General features: G+C 35.5%; 1 pseudogene; it reads right to left on the bottom strand.

The window, feature by feature from the left end:
* Nucleotides 1–3,393: 3,393 nt before the first annotated feature.
* LOC124523405 (60S ribosomal protein L31-like) overlaps nt 3,394–18,721 on the bottom strand; it is a 50,302-nt pseudogene continuing 34,974 nt past the window's right edge.

The following is an 18,721-nucleotide window of genomic DNA, read 5'->3' as shown; positions in this document are numbered from 1 at the left end:
GGGTAGGGAAAGGAATGGAAAAAGAATAATTGGATGTCCTTACATGTTAAGCTAAATTAAAATCTATATGATTTAGGGGCGCCTGGGTGGCTTGGTCGGTTACGTGTCTGACTTCGGCTCAGGTCATGATCTCACGGTCCGTGAGTTCGAGCCCCGTGTTGGGCTCTGTGCTGACAGCTCAGAGCCTGGAGCCTGTTTCAGATTCTGTGTCTCCTCTCTCTCTGCCCCTCCCCTGTTCATGCTCTGTCTCTCTCTGTCTCAGAAATAAATAAACGTTAAAAAAAATTAAAATCTATATGATTTAAAATGTATATATAATGGGCACCTGGATGGCTCATGTGGTCTGACTCTTGATTTTGGCTCAGCTTGTGATCTCACAGTCATGGGTCCATGCTGACAGCGTGGTGGAGCCTACTTGGGATTATCTCTCTCCCTCTCTCTCTACACTTTTTCTGCTCCCGCATTCTCTCTCTCTCTCTCTCTCTCTCTCTCTCTCTCCCTCTCAAAAATAAATAAATGAACATTAAAAAATTTATAGATAAAACAAAGGAACTATAGAAATAGAGGAGAATTTATAGGCAAATAATAATACCTAATATTGCTTGAACCTTACTTTGTGCCAGACTCTGTGGCAAATAATTTAAATAGATTGCTTATTCCTTGTAAGATTTTAAGAGCATATTAAAGCAATAATAAATTATGACCTAGTAAAAGATTACATAAAAAATAAAAGCTCAAAATCAGGAAATATGCTAACATTGTTCATCCTTTCAGTAGATCTTGGAAAAAAAACAATATATTAATATACATAGGTGTTGAATATTTGGAATATAGCAAAATTGAATACTCAGTAATAAAAGAATGATGAAATATATCTATTTCAATGCCAATTATGCTACATGAAAAAAACGCTAGGAAAAACTACTAAATTCAGGAACAAGACAGGATGACCATTATCACCACTGATAGTTATCATTGATTGAGGTTAAAAACATCCAGAAGATTCCACTGGAAAATAACAGTGAGTTCCTCATTTGTTATTTTGGATGGGGAGGTGCATCTGCACATATGGGGATTGGAGTGTGCAGTAGACTTTATTATTAATTAAAAATATTTGCTGTAGGATTATCCCTTCCTACCCTATTGATCTCAGGCATCATCATTGTAAGTGATAAGTTTCACTTCCAGGCAAAAGTTTAAGTACCAATAAATCATTAGTTTAGGGGTGATGTTTCAAATCAGTGGCATTGGGGGGTGGAGGGGGGACATTCTTTTGCATAAGTGATGATGGAGTGACAAAATAGCGTTATAGAAAAAGATAATAATTGGATCCATTCCTCACACTAAAAATCAGGCTAAATTACAAATGTACCAAAGATAGGAGTGTAAAAAAATTGAAGTAATGTTAAGTATTTAAAATTGTCAATAGCTGAGCCAGAGAGAGCTGAGCTGCCAGGTGTTAAGGTGGTAAATTAGGACAACAAGCTGAAATTTAAAAAACAAAAAACAAAAAAACAAAACAAAACAGTCAAGCCTTTCACTCATTGAGACATTGAAAGCAAGAGGCAAAACAGGAAAAAGTTAACTGGCTTTCCCAATGTTTTATTTTTCCCTTAACAACTGTACAGGGCGAGGGTCAGATGTAAGCAGATGGGAGATTATCTCTAGCCTTTGTATGGGGCCAGGGAAGGGACTTGGAGAAGACCTAAAAGTGGGAAAATACTGAACATTGAGTGAGAGTGGAGACAAACATCTTCATGGCCCCTGGATAAGGTGCTATCTGACAGAGGTACCTGAGAAAGGCTTGAGCCAGGCCCTTCCCCCAGCCAAGGAGGTCTCTAAATGGAGGGATTGGGGCTATAAATGCACATCTTTATATATCTGCAATCCCAAAGTACTGGAGGTGTGGGGGTGCTGAGTCCTTAATTGTACCTCCCTCCAGACTGTGCACCAGGTCTAGTGTGAGGAGGGCATCTTTCTCTTATAAGGCCTGACTCTTACATACCTGGCAGTATAAAGACTTTATACTTTATACTTTATACTCTTTACCTGGCAGTATAAAGACTTTATACTTGCCTTTATTTGGGCATCAATGATCACATGTAAGTTTTTGGCTTGGAGCTGGACTCCTTAAAAATCATGTGTAAATTACTCTGTAAGATGGAAGGGAGGAAATGCTTTCCAACCATAATTCAGAAAAAGTATGGAAAAAGATGGACACTTGATTACACAAACATAAAATAAAACTTTGTAGAGCAAAATATATGGGCAAAATAAAAGGACAGACGGAAAATTGCAAAAAAGAATTTGTAATTTATGTTAAAAAGCGTTACTATCTACAATGTAGACAGTACTTCTAAATGACAAGATACACAAAAAACACCCACCAACCTCACAGAAAAATGAGTTACAAATATAAAGAGACAGTTACAAATGCAAATAACTCTTACCCACATGAAAAGATGCTCGGTATCATTCATAATAAGAGAAATGCAAATTAAAACTACATTGAGATGCCATTTCTCAGATATCAGATTGGAAAATCAAAAGTTTAACAATGTATCGGTGAGATTGTGCATAAACAGGCACTGTCATTATTTGCTGTAGGTGCTGCAAAATGGTAAAATGCCTGTGCAGGGGATATTGGATATATCTAGCAATATTGCATACATTTACCTTTTGAGGTAGCAATCTCACTTCTATGAGTCTATCTCAGACTTACGCTAGCAAACATACAAAAATATGTAAGCATAAGGCTATTTATAGTAGTACTAATTAATATAGTACTACTACTACTTAATTAGTAGTACTAATATTAGTAGTAATACTACTACTTATAGTACTACAATTAGCAGTACTACTTCAGTAGCTGAAGACGGGAATGCATATATCAAAAGGGAATGGATTGAATAAACTCTAGTGGGGTACTATGCAACTTTAAAATAAAATGAAAATATATCTATAGAATTATATTCTGTAAACCTTCTTAAATGAACTACTAAGAGAGGGTCTGTCAGATAGCCCTATATCAGTCTTATCAGAAGACTGAAGCCAGCTGCCTTGCCCAAGGTGATATTTCCTTTCCAGGTGAAGTTGAACATCGAAAGGTCTGTCTTCTTGCTCCAATTCAGAGCATTCCTAAAGAGTCGATCCATCTTTATATCTCCCCCTGAGGGTCAGCTGAGGCTTCAGTTGAAACTGGATTCAGTTAATCTTCTCCCTCTGCAAAGTCCTACTTCTTTCCTCTCTTTTCTAAACTCATAATAAACCATCTGCACACTAATCTCCAACACAGAGTCTGCTTCCCTGGGAATCTACTCTGTGATAGTTAGTGCCAGGAGTAGTTCAAGAGAGCCAAACTTGGATGGGAATTTTAAGCTGGATTACTCCCCATCACATGGCAAAGTATGAGTGGAATATGGATAGCTCCTGGCACACCATGGCAGTACAATTGTTAAAACTGTTACTAGTGTGGTACTGGGATGCCATAATGAAGGACTGGAGTGCCTTAGCTGGTGCAGCACATAAACTAAGAAATATGGGGGAAACCACAACTATAAGAACAGTGCAATTGACTGGCTTTTGCTAAACTTGATCATTCCAAATAAGATGATATATAGCTGAGGTGATTAATCAGCAAGTAAAAGTTAAGTGTGAAAGACCAACACTCTCCCTGACAGCATACAAGGAAGTTGTTATCTCTTGAAGCCAGAAGACAGAGAAAACAGAGGACCAAGCTCAGAACACAATCCTCAGACTAACGAAACTCAAAAGGTTGAACTCCAGACTCAGGCAGAACCGCCGTGCCTAGGTCAGAACCATAGTGGGGAGAAGAGTAAGACCTTGAGATATGGAATGGGTGTGTCTAGTTGATGCCCCTGAAAAATGCTCAAATTCTTTTAACTTGCTGAGCCTGCAGAAGTGACCCACATCTCTCTGAAAAGGGTAACAATCTCCCTTGCTTAAAGATGAAGAGGCCTCTTCCCCACAAAACATCCTTTGAAATCTCTACTGACTGAGAACATGCTGGGCCTAAGGAGGAAAAGAAACTGTACCTCAAAAGAGCCACAGGACCTAGGCATCCTGTGCCAGAAGGAGCCAGTGGGACTAGGTCCTGAGGGAGTCTTATCAAGAATGCCAGAACAGGGGCGCCTGGGTGGCGCAGTCGGTTAAGCGTCCGACTTCAGCCAGGTCACGATCTCGCGGTCCATGAGTTCGAGCCCCGCGTCGGGCTCTGGGCTGATGGCTCAGAGCCTGGAGGCTGTTTCCGATTCTGTGTCTCCCTCTGTCTCTGCCCCTCCCCCGTTCATGCTCTGTCTCTCCCTGTCCCAAAAATAAATAAACGTTGAAAAAAAAAATTAAAAAAAAAAAAAAAAGAATGCCAGAACATAAAGTTGGATAGGAGGAAACTATCAGTGTATCCTCTCCCAAGATATGGAATATAACTCTCTGCCAAAGGCCTAAAGAGATGGTAAAAACACCCTACTAGGATAACTCCTAGCATGGAAAAAGGTAATGACTTACACTAAGTGAGGGGGAAATGCCTAAATTGCTATATCAGATAGTGGGAAAAAAGGAACTTAAAAACTAATTTAAAAACTAACTTGCTGGAGTGAATATAACATATAGGGCCAGAAAACCCATAATATTTGCCTAAATTACAAGAAATGTGTTAGTGAGAGGGTCACCAGCAACATTTTAAAGTTTAGTGCAGTTTTCCTCTGTAGGCTAGAGCTAATATACAGAAGATGACGTTAGAGAACAGGGTCAAATAACAGCAATACTTATGACAGAATCTCAAAACAATAGAGTCCAAGTATCAAGAAGGGACACAAGCCAGATGGATGCAATAATTATGAGTGATGGGTTCAGAGAAACAGCTAGGGAAGCCTGATAAGCAGAGACTTCTGGAAGTGGTTAGTAGAACACAGCCTCCCTAGGGGCAAATTAGATGGACTGGAAATAAGGATACTATACAAGATGGAAAATGAAAAGATTTTAAGGATAACAAGACTCAGAGGATAGTCACTCCGAATAAAGAATCATGGCCTCTACTAGTTTTTGGAAGTCAAAACTTACTAATTGGAAGTAAGGTGGAAACCTAAGGAGGAAGGACTCTGGACCACCATGACAAGTATAAATGGTCATAAATATCCCAATATTTTCCTAAAGGAAACTACAGTCATTTAATTCGGTAACTATATACTGGAGAAGAGGAATATTTAAACATTTCAAAGACTATCCAAACACTCTCATCATGTCAAAAAATGAATGATCAGATACTTCACAGAAAGGAAACAGATGGCAAATAAGCACATGAAAGATGCTCAACATCATTAGTCACGGAAAGGCAAATGAAAAACAAAATGAAATATCACTGCACACCTATGAGAGTGGTTAAAATAAAAAAAATAGTGACAACACCATATGCTGACAATGATGTGGAAAAACTAGAATATAAAATGATATAATCACTGTGGAAGACATTTTGGCAGTTTCTCAAAAAGCTAAACATGCAATTGCCATATGATTTATGAATTGTACCCAAGCATTTATCACAAATAAATGAAAGCCCATGCTCCTCTCTCCCCCCACAATAAAACCTGTATCAATGTTCACAGCAGCTTTATTCACAATATGAAAAATTTGGAAACAACCCAGATATCCGTCAACACACTTAAACAAACTGTGGTATATCTATGCCATGGAATACTGCTCAGCGATAAAAAAAAAGAATAGACCACTGATACACATAACAACCTGAATGAATCTCCAGGGAACTAAAGAGAGTGAAAAAAAGCCAATACCAAATGGTTTCATACTGTATATTTTCATTTATACATCACTATTGGAATAACAAAATTCTAGAAGTGGAGAACAGGTCAATGGTTGCCAGGGCTTAAGGACCAGATGGGCATGGGAGGGAAGTGGATATGACTGTAGGATGCAATATGAGAGACCTTTGTGATAATGAAAAAAGTTCTGTCTTTTGACTAAATGAATATCAATACCCTGGTTATTATATTTACCATAATATTGCAAGAAGTTACCATTGAGAGAAACTGTGTAAAACTTACACAGAATCTCTCTGTATCATTTCTTACAATTGCATGTGAATTGTTCCAATATAAATTTTATTAAAAAAATTTCATGCTGTGATGCAAGCCTCCTTGCAGATCCTGTGGAATTCAAGCTATCATTGTTGGAAAAGATATGGTGTGGCATTTGTAACTAGGCCCAACGGGAGACTCATACCTCAGATTGTGAGGGTCCTAGAGCAAGACTATGGTATATGAAATAGACAATTATGCGGTTTTTGAAAAATACCTTCTTGTGTACTACTAGGATCTTGTAGGGAGTGCCTGATTATGGGATATCAACTGACTATGCAGGCAATTTTGATATATTCATGAAAAGCGATACTTCTTATCAGTTAAAAAAAAGATTTAGCTATGTACGAATATGGATGCATCTTAAAACTTTATAAAGAGTGAGAAAAGATAGACACAAAAGAGTACATATTGTAAACTTCCATTTATATGAATTTCTAGTACTAAATAAATAAATCTATAGTGTTACAAATGAGATTAATATTTGTTTGGGGTTGAAGGAGGAGCCAACTGATTTAAAAGGAGCAGAAGGAAGTTTTCTGGGATGAAAGAAATGTGCGATGTCTTGATTTAATGCAATCCCCATCAAAATACTAAGAGCATTTTTTATAGAACTAGAACAAATAAACCTAAAGTTTGTATGGAACCACAAAAGACCCCAAATAGCAAAAGCAATCTTGAAAAAGAACAAAACTGGAGGTAACATGGTTTTCAAGATATACTACAAAGCTGTAGTAATCAACACAGTATGGTACTACCACAAAAAGTAGACACATAAATCAATGGAACACCAGAGAGCCCAGAAATAAACTGATGGTTATGTAGTCAATTAATCTATTAGAAAGGAGGCAGGAATATGCAATGGGAAAAAGACAGTGTCTTCAACAGATGGTGTTAGGAAAATTGGACAGCTACATGCAAAAGAATGAAACTGAACCACTTTCATACACCATACACAGAAATAAATCAAAATGGATTAAGGACCTAAATGTGAGATATGAAACCATAAAAGGAAGACAGCATAGGCAGTCATTTCTCTGACATGGGCCATAGCTACATTTTTCTAGATATGCTTCCTGAGACAAAGGAAATAAAAGCAAAAATAAACTATTGTGTCTATGTCAAAACAAAAAGCTTCTGCACAGCAAAGGAAAATATCAACAAAACAAAAAGACAGCCTACTGAATGGGAGAAGATATTTGCAAATGACATATCCATTAAGGGTTTAGTATCTAAAATATATAAAGAACTTACACAACTCAACACCAAAAAATAAATAAATAAATAAATAAATAATCCAGTTAAAAATGGGCAGAAGACATGAATAGATATTTCTCCAAAGAAGACATACTGATGATCAACAAACACATGAAAAGATGGTCAACATCACTCATCATCAGAGAAATGCAAACCCAAGCCACAATGAGATATCACCTCACACCTGTCGGAATGACTAAAATCCAAAACATAAGAGACAAGTGTTGCAAGGATTTCACTTGTGTATGGAATTTAAGAGACAAAAAAAAATGAACAAAGAAAAAAAAAGGTACACACACAGCCAGACTTTTAAATATAGAAGAAAACTGGTGGTTATCAGAGGAGATGTGGGTTGGGAGATGGAAGAAATAGATAAAAGGGATTAAAAGTACACTTATTGTGATGAGCACTATGTATAGAATCGTTGAATAACTATGGTGTACATCTGAAACTAATATAATACTGTAAGTTTAGGAATAAACAAATAAGTAAATATATATAATATGTATTATATATGTATTAATAAAAAAGAAATGTGCTGTATATTGCCTGGGGTAATCATTACATGGATTTTTACAATTGTCCAAATTCATCAAACAGAATAGGTAAAATGTGAGCATAATCTTGCACACAAATACAAATAATATCTTAATAAGTTTTATTCTAAAAATTATTTTCAAAAAGGACCTACTATCCAACTTGAATAAGCTCCCACTGACAAAATATAGGAGAATTTGAGCATCAATGCCCATCCTCAGAAGTTCAACCCCTATGCCCCTCTCACTCACTTGCCCTATAGCTTCAAGGGAGGTCCTGACAGTAGGTGAAAAGGCACATAGTATGCTTGTAGTAAGGTCCAATAAATTTGATTTTTCCTAGAAATATCCATTGAATCAATGGCTGAAAGGAGAGTTGAGTTAAGTCAGTAAGATGCACAGACACCAGGAGCACCTTATCCATCATCAATGGAATCTAACATCATAACATCACATATAAAGTATTCTTCCCCAAAATTTGAACCTGAATAGGATTAAGTCTTTAAATTGAGAACTAATGTCTACGTATAATTATCAATTTCAGGGCATAGTTGGCAACATGTTAAGTAACCGGATGGGATATAATCACCAATTTCCAGTCTGGTAAATTCCATAGGCCAAATAATTAATTTCTTCAACAAATAATTTTCCATGTGAAAGAGAGAGAGGAGAGAGAGAGAGAGAGAGAGAGAGAGAGAGAGAGAGACTTATAATAGCTCAAAAAAAAAATTAAGAGACATCAAGCAATTGCAGTGCACGTGTGGTAGCCATGCACTTCACTGAACTCCAACTGCAGAGAACAAATTGACTGATATCCCTAGCTTTGGGCTCTGGCATTTATCACTGCATTTGTCCTAAGGCTATGTCTCCCACAGGCTGTTCCCAGCCACTGACTAACTGTGGCACAGATACTAACAGAAGTTCACTCCTGGAGACACCTCCATGAACTACTTTGGACTGAGGACTTCCATACATTGCATCAAACTTCCTTAGAACCACACTACAGTCTAGGACTCTTCTACCCAATCCTTCCCACTTCTCTCTCTCCCTCCACAACAGTCAGAACTGCATTGCAATCTGGTGGTGCTCTGAGACACCCCTCGTTTCTTTCCTATTTCCTCTCACTGGCATTTACTCTAATAAGTCTCATGCATATCTAATCTCAAATTAATACAATATAGATCTTAATGCCAATTCAAACAGCAAACCATACAGATATACAGAGGCCAGCAAACTATAGTCTATAGGTCAAATGCAGCCTGTGACCTATTTTTTACAGTCTGCAAGCTTAAGATGGCTTTTATATTTTTAAATGTTTATAACAGAAAACAAAATAGAATATACAGTGAAAACTGTGTGTGACCAAAAAATCCTGAAATGTTTATTTTCTGGTCCTTTACACATGCACAAAAGTTTACTGACTCCTGAATTATGGAAAGGAAGGATGGGAGGGAGGGAGGAAATGGAAATAAAGCATTTTTTAGGCATTTGATGAAATTTTTATTGACTACATAGTTGATAATGTTTAGAAATTATTGTCTATTTTCTAGGTGTAATATTATTATTTTGGCCATGTTTTTAAAGCTTTTGTTTTTTGAGACATATAAAATAATTATCAGGAAATATAATATTTGGGATTTCCTTCAAAAGTGCCTATGACTAAAGAGGGCAGGAGTATAGGTATAACAAGATTGGCCATGAGTTGATAAGTCACAGGAACAAAAAGCACAGCATAAAGGATATGGCCAAAGATATCGTAATAGCATTGTATGGTGACAGACGGTAGCAACACTTGTGGTGAGCACAGCATAATGCACACACTTGTCGAATCACTATGTTGTACGCCTGCAACTAATGTCACATTGTGTTTCAACTACACTCAGATAAAAACATTTTTAAAAAAAGATGGGTCATGAGTTGATCATTGTGGTTACTAGGTGATAGTTACATGGCAGTTCCTTATACTATTCTCCCTATTTATGCATACATTTGAAATACTTTATGAGAAAATTACAAATTTATTAAATAAATTAGAAGATAATCAAATAAAAATAAATAAGACTTTATTTTGAATACTAAAATACTATTTAAAACACAATAAAAGGGGTGCCTACGTGGCTCACGTGGTTAAGCATACAACATTTGATTTTGGCTCAGGTCATGATCTCAGAGTTTGTGGGTTCCAGCCCTGAGTCAGGCTGCATGCTGACAGTATGGAGCCTGCTAGGAATTCTCTTTCCCTCTCTCTGCCTCTCCCCTCTTCTCTCTCTCAAAATAAACAAATTAACTTAAAAAATTAAAAAAAACACAATAAGAAAATATCTGACATTACTAATTGTTGTGGGTTAAATTGCATCCCCATAAAAGTCATGTTAGGAAACCCCCAGTACCTCATAATGTGAACTTATTTAGAAATAGGGTCATTGTGGAAATAATTAGTTAAAATGAGGCCAGAGCTGGATAGGATGGGTCCCTAATCCAATATGACTGCTGTGCTTACAAATAAAATGCCACATGAAGGGAAGATAAGCATGGGAGACTCAGGGAAAAGACTGCCATCTACAAGTCAAGGAGAGAGAATGAGAACTGATGCTTCCCTCAGATTTCTAACCTACCAGAACTTTAAGACAAACAAATTCTGTTAATTTAAGCCATCCAGTTTGTGCTGCTTTGTTATGGCAGCCTTAGCAAATGAACACAATGATGAAATGCACGATTTCCTAGACAAAAATTAAATGCCCAAAATCAATTTAAAAAAGAAGAAATAGCCAAACAACTATGGATAAAATTAGGGGAGAAGAAAGGATTTCTTCCCCAAAAGACTATAATTTGGGGGCTAGTTTTCCTTGAATGTCCATTCAGATTTCCATGGAATCACAATTCTCATTGTATATAAACTCTTCCAAAGTAGATAGATACATGACTCTACTAAGGCATTTACTTATAAATGTAGATGATACTAAGGATCCATAAGTCAAAGGACAATTCCTCTTCTATGCATTTATTTAAGAAAATGAAAAGAGCAAATATTAATAAAGCATTTATATTCTAAATGTTTTTCGTACGTGAAGTCATATCAACCTCCAAACAACTTCTGAGATATATACTATTATTATTCCCATTTTGGTGATGTGAAAAACAGATCCAGAGAATTGAGTAACATGCTCAAGACCACATATCTGAGCAGTGAAAGAACTAGGGTAGAATGAAAATCTGGGCAATGTAGCTCTAAAGGCAAATCCCTAAAGCACTTCTTTTATACTATCTCCCTAATGAGAACCTATTTTAATTGTAGCAATCATATATAGAACAAAAAGTAGAAAAGAGAATGTTTAAATGAGCAAGTACCTTTTTATGTGATCGACTACTATGCAAGTTACCAGCACAATTTTTAAACAATCTTCAGTGATAGGGGAAATGATTGTGAGCTGGAAAAAACAGCACAAGAAGATTTTTTTAATGTTTATTTTATTTTGAGAGAAAAAGAGCATTCAAGCAGAGGAGGGACAGACAGTGCTGAGCCTGGTGCAGGGCTTGATCTCACAAATTGTGAGATCATGACCTGAGCCGAAATCAAGTCAGATGCTTAACCAACTGAGCCACCCAGGCACACCACCACAGAGAGATATTTTAAGAGTAACTTAAGTAACAAACTTATTCAGCTTTAATAAAATAGTAAAAGATAAAAAGATAAATTTGATTAAGTATGTTTAAATGGGCTGAAGCACATAGACACATAAAAGAATATGATATTAAAAAGTGGAGTGATTTTCAAAAGTAAGCTGAATAACATTTTTGTAAAAGCTTTTCCTCATGATCATTCTGCTTTCTCTTGAAGTAAAAAAAAAGACACAAGAATAAATATTTGTAATCCTTCTACTTAGTAATAATCCCTGAAGTGACAAGACATTCCACTGTAATGCAGCATGGCATTTCTTACCTCCCTTATCCCCACTCTCACTCTCTCCCCCAAAGGCTTGAAGTACTATGTAAAAACTACAAAATTCTTGGTGCATATTAATTGTAAACATTGTCCTCTGTACTAAACCAACATTAGGGTAATTAAAATTTGACACAAATGCCATATGAAGCAAAAACTGAGATTACTAAAGCAATGTAGTTAGTGTATTCATCTTGGAACTTTGTATGACATAACAGAGTATTAGTAGTGAAAAATGACACCCCACTCCCAAATACTATGTATCCTCATACTTGATGTATGTAGGAGAAAAACATTTTCTTTTCTATAAAGGCTTAAAAATAATTCATGAATTTTAAACTATTAAATTTATCCCTTTATTCTTAAGTTCTGTTACTGAAATATTAAGTCAACATTGTTATTCCTATAATTGAAAATATAGAAATTTTAGTTCCAAAAATAAGAGGACACATGGCTTCAAACAAATCCTTCTTCTGATTTACCAGGTCAACACTTAATTTGTTAAATAGATAAGAATTTTTCAATGCACATGTAAGTTAAAATGGGTAATTTCTCAATAACTCACTAGTTTTGAAATCAGATTGTGGTTTGATTTTTATATACCATTATAGACCTGGGAAAGCAGAACAGAGAAACAAAGTAACTTGTGGTCTCAGGTGCTAAATAAATGTGAAAATAAATTATCAAGTAAATTGAAGTTCCTTTGACAGAGAGAGTTGATGGTTGTTCTCCAAGTCAGGAAAAGCAGGCATCTGGAAAAAACAAGTTTTACATCTGAAGAGACTGAATAATATGGGTGCCTCAATAAGGAACCAGTTCTACCTTTCATAAGGCTATCCTAATGTATATATTATAAGAATATATATATATATATATATATATATATATATATATATATTATAAAAATGTTTTTTGCTTTGTGAGTTGAAGATCCTTTTCTGATTTTGAAATGCCATAACAAAATGGATGGCTTAGACAATGGAAATGTATCTTCCCACAGTTCTGGAGCCTAGAAGTCCCAGATCAAGGTGCCAGCCGATTTGGTTCCTAGCGAGATCTTTCTTTCTGATTTGTAGAAAGTTGCCTTCTCTCTGTGTCTTCACATGGCAGAGACTTCACATGGCAGAGAAAGAGAGAGAGAGAGAAAGAGAGAGCCGTGAGGGAGCTCTCTCCTGTCTCTTCTTATAAGGACACTAATCTCATCAGCTCTTACAACTTCATTTAACTATAATTACCTCCATAAAGACTCTGAGATAATCACATTTGGGGCTGCAGCTTCAACATACAAATTTGAGGACAGCATAAGCATCCATTCCATAGCAATCATCTTGGCTAGGATACGTTTAGTCTTTAGTTCCCAAGTCTTCCAAACATCTACTTAGCTTCCTAGGCATGCAAAGGATTTCCTTCTTTACCTATAGACACTATTGTTTCTTAATGTATCTTGACACATTCTTATCTATTTATTTGAAAAGAAGAGAGATGAAATAACTGATTTGGGGACAGGAAAACCATTTTCTTAAATCTGTGAAGAGACTTTATGTGAAGCCATAAGTTTTTTGGAAACTGAATAATGTCATATTTTGTTAATGATTTTAAACTTCCCACATTGTGACTTCCTTTAATTAGCCACTAAGAAATTACTAATGTTGGTTACTTCCATATACCTTTTGGTGATTTTTGCGGGGGAATTAAGGGAAAGGTAGTATAAATGTAAAAATTACCCTTCTGCTACTCATTGTCAAGAAGGATAGTAGGGAAGGAGTAAGTCTTTAGATTCAGAAACTAAATATGTCTTCTTGCCTTCTCTCTTTCAACAATGCAAACTGAACATGATAATTGGTAGTAATATAGTTCTCAAAATCTAAATTAGTGAGTGTATAATAATATCATGATTAGGAGCAGATGGATTTTAGAAAAACGTTCCAGAGTGGGTATTGACAGGCCAATGTTTCTCAGGCAGTAGCACATGTCTTCTCATTCTTCCTGGTCATCAAATATTGTACCAAGTGCACCCACACATGCACGCACACACGCATACACCTATACAAATATACTATCTGAGGACATATATCAATCTTCAGTAATAATACACCCCACAGACCCACTAAAAAAGAGGAACATTGTCTCAAAACAATGGAATATACTTTGAACACTCCATTCACAGTGGAGAAATTGCTTACATTCTAAGGTGAATAGTGTCAGTACCCGGTTAGTACAGCCTCCCACTTCCATCCCATGCCTAGATTCTTTTTTGTGCATAAGAAATGCGGGACTTACTACAGCTACCTTTTTAAGTAGTAGAACCATCAGCCTTTAATGGCCATTTTTGGCAATATTGGGTACTAACAAAAGCTTAAGAATTGCTTTATCTTTTACTATAGGGCTAATACAATTCTTAGATAAGAAATTGCCACACCACTTATTAAAGGCAGAATAGAGCCTGTATGAGAATATTTGTAGAAACCCCGTGGACTAGGAAATGGGGACAAACTCATTCTTACTGTAATAATATGTATTAGCAGTTCAACTTTATAATCTTAGTTTATTATAAGGTCCTTGTAAGCAAAAAATATATCTTATCTGAGTATCTTGAGAATATTTTTCATAGTAACCTGAAAATAAGTATATTTTCTAAAATAAACAAAATTCTGTTCTCACCATCTGATTCAAGATTTTTTGGTTAGTTAATATTTATATAAAAGTCTCTCAAATTTGTAAAAAGTATATTTTTTATATATTTAATGAAAACATTAAATAGCCATTATGTGGCAATCCAATGTCCCTTTTTTCACTGGTGAATAAACATCATCCTAATATGACTTCAATTGGGTATTGAGGCTAAATTTAAGTAAGAAAGTGGAAGTAGTTAAGATAGCTTGCATTAACTTGTACAATAGATTGATAGTAATAAAGTAAAACCCAGTTTCCTGACTAATGTGGTATGAAGAGTTTCTAATTATTCTCTGTGATAAAAGAGCACATTAATGTGGTCTGTGAGGTTTCTATAGCTGATCTATGAATTTTTACAAACTATCAAGCTGATGCTTCTAATTGTTTATCAACCACTCATCCCTAACCCTTTCCAATTTGATTTTCTCCCATAACACTCCACTGAAATTGCTTTATCAGAAGTTATCAATGATCTTTCTCAGGGCCTCTCTTGAATGCTCAGAAAGAGAAAATTCTATATTCCACCATCAATTTTTGAAAACCTATCTTGCCTATGACATTAGAATACACTGGTAATTCCTTTATCTCTTTCTTTTTCCTCTCTCTCTCCCCTTCATGGGGTCTTCCCTCCTCTTTATGCCACAAAGTATGGGTGGTTCCTCAAGTTTCCATACTTGACTCTCTTCTTTTCTCTGTGCACTAATGTCCCCTCTTCTCTGTTTATTATTTTTCCAAGTGACTCAGATCACTATGCAAATGAATCTCAAAACTATACTTCTGACTTCTCTCCTATAATTTAATCCTAACATTATAAATGCCACCTAAATATTACTACAGGTGTTAGGAAATAGTGATCAGGAGAGTAGGAAATGAAAAGATGTAGGTGTGTGTGTGTGTATATATATATATATATATATATATATATATATATATATAGAGAGAGAGAGAGAGAGAGAGAGAGATAAGACATTTAGAAAAACATATGAAACTGGGCAGGAATTAATGGGTTCCTTGGAAGAATTCTGTGTATTCAAGAATGTTTTGCTGTTAGGTTCTATAGTAAAAATTTATTGTATTGGATCCATATACATAGGTTTCTCAGAAGAACATATCTTAGTGAGACACTAGGAGATTTCAGATATATATGACATGTATTATAAGGATGATAATAGACTTTTGTTTTATTATCCTTACAGAGTTGAAAAGTGTGTAAGAAGTCAGAGAGTGAGATAGTATGAGCAGTTTAAGAGGATGGATAAAAGGTATGCATGCAACCTGGAAACTTAGCACATCTTGAGCACTACTCATGCCTATAATTTCACCCACTGCTATGGTGGCAAATATAAGTAATCTCAAGATATCCATGCTATATCCATTGTCCTATCTGTTGCAACTGCAACACAAAAGGAAAATCTAGAGGGTGTTTCCTGGTCACAAATAATTTTCTAAAAGCACTCTTCTGATCATTTCAGTTGCCTGGGCCATTCTGGTTAAAAATTTACTCTGATGCAGCAGGAAGTGTAGAAAGTTACAGTGTCACACTAGAGTTTGAGGTGTGGACCCAGGATGCCTCACTGTCCACACTGTGGCACTATTTATGTGGTTACTGAATAAAAATGACTGTCTCGTTTTAGACTAAATTTCAGTATCAAAGATCACTGCCCTAAGAAGCAAACAACAGACATGGCAATGCTAGATTGAGAGCTAAAGAAACAAAGCAGGATTCATTATTTGTGTACGATTTTGGCTAAATATTACTCTTGAGGGGAACTCTTCCTTGATAAACTTTTATTAAGAAAAGTATTTTATTAATTTCTCTGAAATCAATTAATCTTATAGCCTGAGCAAACATAAAGGAAACTACAAGACCTATGAGGTTCTATCACTTCCTGTTCTACACTACCTGGGGACTTCGTTTTACTGTTTAAATTTTGAGGCTTGTGTTCAGTTGATGATATCCTTCTTCTGTTTCTTCTTACACATACATATACCTTTTAGCTCTGAGCAGAGCCTGGCAATCTTTTTAACAAAATCTGGTACCTCCCAGTGCTGGTCTCCACAGCTACTATTCCAAAACTTGAGCCCTTTCCCCCCAGTTCTTCCCCTTCCCTGTTCTCAGACACAGAGATGGTTCTCCCAAACTCACAAACCAAATGTGAAGATTGTATTTTAGCCTCACGTTGAAGGATTCAAATTTATAGGAACAAAGAATCAGAAAAACCTTCAGTTAAGATGAAGTACCAGATGAAAGAAACTGAGGAGAGGCATAAATAATTGCTTTTTTAAACACAGTAGAATAATCTGGTGTCCCTTCCTCTAATCCATAGTGTCTACAGGAGTTGTCATCCAAATTGAACATAAATACCACAAAAACTCTTGTTGAGTCTCATCTTACTGGATTTTTGACATAGATTTCACCCATTTTAGGAAGGATTCACAATGAAAATCTGCTAGAAAGGTAGGCTGGGTGCCTCCATCGGTTAAGCATCTGACTCTTGATTTCCACTCGGGGCATGATCTCATGGTTCCTGAGATTGGGAGCTGCATGTTGGGCTCTGCCCTGATAGTGTGGGGCTTGCTTGGGATTCTCTGTCCCACTCTTTCTGCCTCTCCCCTGCTGGTGCACATGCTTTCTCTCTTTCTCTTTCTCTCTCTCTCCCAAAATAAATAAATAAACTTAAAAAAAAAAAAAAAGAAAATCTGCTGGAAAGATGTGATAGAGTCCATCAGTATCTAAGTGGTACAATTTTTAATCCGTTCATTCATTGGGACATTCATTTTCTTTTACCCCTTAAATTTTAAACCAGTTAACAAGGATAATGTTTCTAATTTTTTAAAAAACTTAATCTGTATTAGTAACCTAGAAAAAAATCCAAATAAATTATAAATTATTTCTCATTTGTATAATTTTTTCCCTATTTGTGAAAGGAAGATATCATGAAGACTTTATTTTATTCTAACACCTATTTTTCTCTTTTTCTAGGTTGGTCAGTGTAATAACCAGTAGAAGCAAAGGGCCTTTTTAAAGTCACATTTCCTAGCAGAGGGTTAATGTAACTAAAAAGATGATAGGAATGTTCATAATCTCAAGTATGGAGTACTTAGAATCTTCTCTCAAAATCTGCCCCTCTCCAGTGTTCTTAGCAATAGTCATACAGTCTGACCATCTGCTCAAGCAAACAATCATATTTCTGTGTCCCTCAACCTGTGTGTATCATCACCAAGTCCAGCTGCTTTTATCATTTGACTATTTCTCACACTGCTCCATTTATTTTCCCCTCCATTTCCATCATCCTAGTGCCAGCCATCATCCAAACCACACCCAGTATAGTATAAAGTAATTAAAAGTATAGGCTTAGGAAGCAGTTAAGCCTGGCTCAATTCTCTCTCTGCCTGGGCATAGCTGGGGTCCATTAGGATATGTTTTTAATCTTAAGTTTCTCAATCATATATTGGAAATAATATGAGTAATGTTAGTATTTTTTTACTCCATAGGTTTATAGTTCATTAAATAATTCATATACTATGCTTAACATAATTTTTAGCACATACTACAAGTTTTTAAATGTTAGTGTTTGCTTTCACCAGTTTGGCATACCATATCCATCAGGTTAATAAATGTGTCATAATAATCAGTGCATTCTCTACATCTGTCCTATCCAATATGATACTCACTAGCCATGTGAAGCTATTGAGCACTTGAAATGTGGATAGTAGAGACTGAAATGTAAAATACACAATAGGTTTTTTCAATTTTGATATTAAAAATGTCAAATATGTCAATAGTAATTTTTGCATTGATTATAGTTTAAAATGCTAATATTTTTAATGATTGAGTTAAAATGTTATTAACATTATTTTTATTTATTTATTCTAATTTTTTTAAATGACTACTGAAAAATTTTAAAACCCCTATGTGTGGTTCACATTTATGGTTAGCATTATATTTCTATTGAACAGCACTGATTTAGACTTTCCATTTTCTCTTATTTACATATTCTTTTAGAATGGCCAGTTACATTCTTAAAAGACTTCAAGTGACTTGAGATTTTGTTTAGAAATGTATTTAAATATTTGAAATTTATTGGAGAAGAAGATCTAAAAACTCCTGGCCAATGGTACAGCTGTGGAATTTTTATATTTTGCAATTTTGATCTTTTAAAGATTAATTTTTTTTCATTTTTTTGATTTTAAAGAGTAAAGAT

This window comes from Lynx rufus, unplaced genomic scaffold (assembly GCF_022079265.1).
Source record: "Lynx rufus isolate CCGP_SWC_20201006 ecotype Redwood Valley unplaced genomic scaffold, mLynRuf1.p SCAF_4, whole genome shotgun sequence".
NCBI lineage: Eukaryota > Metazoa > Chordata > Mammalia > Carnivora > Felidae > Lynx > Lynx rufus.
This window is presented reverse-complemented; position numbering and strand designations above follow the sequence as displayed.